Below are 6,622 nucleotides of genomic sequence, written 5' to 3'. Positions count from 1 at the left end.
TAATATTGTCTAAAAATCATGATATTTTTTTGGGAGGTAGATCAAAAGACAAGGAATCTATTTTGGCTAGATGTGCTACAATAGACATAAAGGAATTTGAATTATAAAATTTTAAAAATAGGTAGAATTCAAAATTCTTTGAATTTTTAGGTCAGCTAAACCTATGATAAAAATGCATTAAAAATATGATAATTCATAATTTTTTATTTAGTTTAGTTAGGTGATTCGGACGGTTTTGCCAGTTCGAGGACCTATGTTACCCGGTTTTTTAGTTGGAGGTTGAAAAACGGACTTCTTGACTAGTTCGAGGTTGTAAAATAGACTTATCCCTATTATTAAAGGCAAAGTCATTTCTACTGAGCTTTTGGCTCCACGCTACACAACCGAAAAGAAACAAAAGAAAGCTGGAATCCTTCCTCTGCTCCCCCTCTAAAAAATTCTCCTGCCAGTCATAACGCTAGAAGGGCATATTGCCACCCCTGCCAATCTCTACAAACACACCAGACAAAACGTGCAAGTGCACAACCAAAGATAATGTGATCTATAGTCTCCCTCAGCCCACACAGTTTGCACTCGATATCACCACGCCAGTTACGTTTCTTCAGCTGTTCAGCTGACTGAATTTTATCATTGTAGACCTGCCAAAGGAAAAAAAAAATATCTTTAAAGGAAGTTTGGCATTCCAAATCTCCATCCACTTGTTCCTCACCTCAGGAAACATCAACTCCCTGTACAGAGAAGCGGTTGTGAAGTTCCCATCTCTCTCTAGAAGCCAATACACTCTTATCTTCTTGTGCGAGAATAACACCATCCAGTAACTCTACCAATTCTACCCATTCCTCCATTACGGCGAACTCGGTGGCAGCGTTTGTTTGGCGCAATCGTGCGCCACCGCGGGTTCAGTTCTTTGCCTGGCTCTTGGTCCGGGAGAGGATTCAAAGCCGGGAACACCTGGAGAGCCGCCGAGTGCTAGAAGATGCAGCATGTGAGATACCTTCTGGGCAGCTCTGCACATCGACCTGCCTCCGCTTATGACTACTTCAAAGCTCTGTTAGCTGGAGTACCACCACAGCATATCCCTGCCGCCCACTTCGACTCCTTCCTCCTGCTGTGCTGCTGGAAATTGTGGAAGCGCCGAAACAATGCCGTGTTTAGACCACAGCTCGATGATCTTTGGGAGCTGTCTTGCGGGTAGCTCGCGACGACGCGCGCTCCTGGAGGAATCGGCTCCCGTGCAAAGACCTACACATTGGTCTATCCTGGTGCTCTGTCATTGAATCCGCAATTTAAACCCTACAGGAGCACTACAAAACCATTCCTCCATTGCGTTTGTGCGAGAAACCATAAACCCTTTTTTGGCAGATCATGGCATGAACTGAGGGCAAACAAGAAGCCACACCTGGCATGGTTATCTAATTTTGACACGTTTGGGCCTACCACATACATCTAATAAAAGTTGGGAGATTTGTTCATTTTTATTCGCCTGAATGTATTGATTCATTTTCTTGTTTATTACTCTTGTTAGTTTCAGGTTTGCCAAGTTCTGCGAGACTGTGCCCAAGCTTTGGTGGGTTCAGATTTTTTTTTGGTGGGTTCCGATTTTGGTAAAATCGAAGAAGTGACTTGGAGACTGCAGATGCTAAGTTCCAGACAGCTTTTCCTGGTTTTCGGCTCGATGCCATCATATAAAAATGGAAACAGAATATTCTAGCAGTAGAATGCAATGGCAGCTCAATTTATTTCTCTGTCGTACGTCCTTGTTTTTCTCACTTTTAGGAAAAAAAGACAACAAGGCATTGCGCTGTCAAAATATTTATCACCAGAGACGAGAGATGATACTACTGACAATTGAAGACCTGACCATCGGCTGAAACCTCCAACATCAACAGCTTGCTTTTTTTTTCCAGTACAAAAATGTATCCAATGGTAAAGAAAGCATGTTTTCTTCATACATGAATGCACCGTGTTTTGTATCGTCACGCTAACCAAACATTCAGTTCTGATACTTAATTGGTTCAATCTGTACAGTTCCTGCGGCATCTGGGACAAAAAAAATGCTTGGTATCCTAACACCGTGCACCAGCCGATAACATAAAGAGTTTGCTCCAGCAGTCTGGAAGCAATCCCATACTGAGGTTGCTGCGAGCTGGACATCTGTTGGAGTTATGGATTTGCTTGCAGTCCTGAGGAATCCAACGTTTGACAACTCTAAGCACTGCATTTTGAATTTTTGAGGCAGAACAAAAAAACCTTGAATCGATGTTTTAGGACCTGGCAGTTGATTGTGCATGCCCAATTCTGATCAGAATAGCAAAACCAATGCCGTGACTCAAGTGAAGGATGAAAAGAATTATCTGCAGTGTTTCTGAAGGCTCAACGAGCAATGCCACTTGGGTTGGGTGAAGTTGAAGATGAAATCTGGAGGACCAAACGATTCAGCCTAACCAGCACCAATACGTGAATCGCGATCCGACTTTTTGCATAAACCCCTCTAAAATGGACGAATTAGTCATTTCGAAACCACAACCGAAGGCGTGCGCCGCGTGCAGCCGCCGGAACACCGGGGCCGTCTGGGTCACCGGCCTATATGCACCGAGTCCACGAGGCTCCGCCACCTCGAGGCCACCCGATCATCGCCATCGCCGTCGCCGTCGCCGTCTCCGTCTAAAAATACCTCCTGATCTCCGTCGAGCGGACAACCATGGCTTCTCCCGCGCGCCCGCCCCCGCACCGCCCCCGCCTCCGCTTGCGACGGCCTCTCCGCGCGCCGCCGCGGCTGCCTCTTCCCTCTTTCTACTCCGGCCTTCCCTCGGCAATCCAGGTGAAGTTCCAGATCTCTCGCCACCTTTTTCTCCTCTTGCTAGTGAACTTCCTCGTGATTTCCGCCTCCCTGATCTCCACGGAGAGGCGTAGTGCGTCCGTGAGCGCGTAAGTCTGAACGATCTCTCAGATTCTTCGCACGCTTCACGTTTCCGCTAGGTTGTTTGCGTAGTTCGATTTGATGCCGTTTGATTGAGAAATCCGCTCGGAATGGTCAGGTTCTTGCTGTTGCAACAAATGTTCTGTAGACCTTATGGTGAGACCCTTTCAATTTATGTACCTGCATGACAGCATGAACATTACTTGGCTTGGGAGCGCTAGGATTTGGCTTGTACTTCAAACCTCAAGTGATTATTTCTGTTTCTCCCTAAGGGGGGGAGTGTTTGAAACTATGTAACTGATCCTAGTCGCTTCTACAGGTGTCCCAATTCAGAAGCATAACCTCAAGAACTCCACGGAGGCGTAATCCGGTTCAAATTACCACAGCATTCGATGATGTACTGTAATACTTCTACCCTTCAGATGACAATTGTTCACTGTGAAGTAGGTTGTTTAACCATTTGTACTGATTTGGTGTAGGACCCTGGGGACTTCTCATTGGTGCATGATGATGGAGAGGAGGGTTTTGGCATTGCTCCATATTCAAGTGAGAGTGAATGGAGTGATGAGGACATTGTGTTGACCGCATTCGGGGATGTTGAGTTACCGGTGACCGCCAAGAGCCGTGCTGAGGGTGCCTTGACTGTTGTTGCCCATAGGTTCGCCACCATTGACAAAGGGCATAAGAAGAGCAGGTGAGTAAAGTAGAATTATTTGCTTGGAAGCAGAACTCAAGTGCTTGTATGGACAAAGTAGTGTAACATATAGGAATAAGGCTACATATTTTTTTAAAAAAACCTGGGATGTGTGCATAGTATTTATACGTTTTTTTTTCCTGGGATGGGTGCATAGCATTTATTGAACTATTCCTAGGTCCTAGGATGTGGTATGTACTAACTACTATGTACTAGTACTTTATTTATGAATATGGTGCACTAGTACAATAAGGGCATATGCTACTATGAATATGGTGCACTAGTACAATAAGGGCATTTCCTAGTCTCAGGGAAAATTATGTAGTTCCTGTTTGTCCTGGTAAATGGAACAGAAAGAACTTCATACTACAAATATGGATAGATAAGATTTTTTTTACAGCTGCATCAACTAGGTTCTGACTAAAGTTCTTTACATTAATTCCCAGAACTCAACAAGGGCTGATGAATAATGTTGGACTGGTTGCTTTCTTAGCGATGTTACTTTTCTTTGTCGACTGGTGTTCTTGGAAGATTGTTAGACTACCGCTGGACTCTTTTTACTTGACACGCCCTTTTTTAATATCAGCAGTTTTATCAGCAATTGCTGGATTTCTGTTTGCACCAGTCGCTGATAGCTTGAAGATCCAACATATCCGGAGGAGAGGGAAGTCTGTTTCTCCCTCAAGTAGAAAGCCAACCCCAGCAATGGGAGGATTGTTCTTTGTTCCAATTGGTATCTTTGTTGCAAGAAGAGAGGTTGGTTCCAACTCAAATGGAGTTAATGGAGCAGCCATGATTACCCTCATATTTGCAATGCTTGGGTTGCTTGATGATATTTCAAGTCTTGCCACAGATCGCAATCATAAAATACCACAATGGATAAGGTTCTTGGTTCAGGTAAGCAGTTCTTTTCCAAAGCGTGGGTCTGCAAATATGACGCCCTTTCATGTTACGCTGAATTTGACACTCAAACTATCTTTGCGTGTGTTGCAGATTGTAGCTGGGATTTACTTCTCTATCTGGTTGGGTTCTGCAGATATTTTGACACCATATAGCATGTAAGCATACCTGTAACTTGTATATTCCTTGCTCCATCTACAGCTTAACTGGTTCCAATTTATTATGGTGAAGGAAATTTTTGGTTCCTCTGCCTCCACCTCTTGGCCTTGCTTTCATTGGAAAAGTTTATTTGGTTCTGGCTGCTACATGTTCTCTTTCCATGGGAACAGCAGTAACATTGGTTGATGGTCTTGATGGCTTGGCTGGTGGTATTGCTGCTTTAGCACTCATAGGACTGTCTGTTGCCGCTCTCCCGATCTGCTCTGGTAAGATGTTTTATATTCCGTCAGCCTGTGCCTTATCATTCTCATGCCTAATATTACTTTGGAGCAGAAAAAAATGAAAGTGTAATAGTAGTTCTCTTTGAGAAACTGGCATGATATAAAGATTTTCCTTGCACAAAGCGATCTTGTATATGAGAACTATCTTGCGAGTTTGTTTAACTGATCTTAAAATTGTAGTGAAATAATTAAAAATCAGTAGATCAATATTTGATGTCATTTATTAACTCTTTAACATGATTAGCTTTGCATAATTTCTGCAGAGCTCAGTGTTTTTGGAGCATCAATGTCAGGTGCATGCACTGGCTTTCTTTTTCACAACAGATATAGAGCCTCAATAGTTATGAGCCGGGTTGGTTCTTTTGCACTCGGAGGAGCAGTTGCCGCAATTGCAGCATGCAGTGGAATGTTTCTTCCAATGTTAATTGCATGCAGTCTCTTCTTTATTGAGCTACTGTTTGCAATATTGCAGGTGTGTGATTCTGTTCCTTCATTTTCTTCAATAGTTTGAATACTAAAATATGTTCATGCTTCATGTTATGCTGCATCTGGCTATTTGTTGATCGCTTCTCTGGAGCAAATACTTCATTTCATCCTCCAATCTTTGTGAACCCTAGCCCAGAACAGATGTTCGTTGTGTGATAATGGAATTAAAGATGTTGAACAAGGATGTCATAAGAAAGCCTTTTTGATATAGATTGCTACAATCAATGAGCAACATATAACTCAAAACAAGCGTAATGAAACTGACTTTTGTTTTTTGCATATTTGTGTTGCTTCTTTTTGCTACCGAAAGTTAAAGTTACTATTTCTTTCATGTACCCCCTCTTTATATTATGAATTCCTATTAGTTTGCATCACCGGATCTTATATGGAGAATAACATTGTGCAATGTGCAAGTTATGTTTTTGGTCAACTTAGAATCAAGTGTGGTGCTGTCAGAATTCAAATAGCGTACATTCCATTTGTTAGCACTTCTGTGTTGTCATGACTTTCTCAATTTAGAACATAACTGTGAGGTCTGTAATTTTTCTTCTGCCTCAGGTTCCTTTTCGTATGGCTACAAATTCTTTCGGTGGAACAAACATACATCCACTGCAAATTCGCCCCTCGCATTACTACCTCAGACTGTGGGACATAAAGGAACCTTACATTGTGGCGGGTGCATACATGATATCATGCTTCTTAACCCTGTTGGATACCTTGGCCTTGTTTCAGCGTAGATGAAGGCCCAGTTGTCATTCTTTCATTGTTTCCTGTTTCAGGTGTGTGATATAATATATGTTTTACACGGTATTTTTTTTCTTTTATTTTTGCCAAGGCTGCTGTTTAGTGATATTTCTGAATAAACTGACATAGAGGAGAATTTTAGAGTGAAGCTTGAAGGATTCCTTAGAAATGGACCCTGCATTATACTGCTGGTATTCCTGATGTATCGTCTGCCTTAGCTTTTCTATTTTTTGTCTTTTCTGGCAAGGGAACAAAATGTAACCTGTCTGTGACTGTGAGCTTAATTAATGTTATCACAGAAGGTCTTAATGCAGAAAATTCTTTTATCGCACGAGTAATTGAATCATAGTTGTTTCATCAGTGTTATCAAGGCGATTGACAGAATGAAATTGTTGAATTTTAAGCATGGTTGATTTGAAGTTTTGATACATGCTCTGC

General features: G+C 42.4%; 1 pseudogene; it reads left to right on the top strand.

Annotated features, from left to right (window-relative positions):
• Window positions 1-2,571: 2,571 nt before the first annotated feature.
• On the top strand, window positions 2,572-6,516 carry LOC120705616 (annotated as a pseudogene).
• Window positions 6,517-6,622: the final 106 nt, after the last annotated feature.

Source organism: Panicum virgatum, chromosome 5K (assembly GCF_016808335.1).
Source record: "Panicum virgatum strain AP13 chromosome 5K, P.virgatum_v5, whole genome shotgun sequence".
In the NCBI taxonomy this organism is placed as follows: domain Eukaryota; kingdom Viridiplantae; phylum Streptophyta; class Magnoliopsida; order Poales; family Poaceae; genus Panicum; species Panicum virgatum.
This window is presented reverse-complemented; position numbering and strand designations above follow the sequence as displayed.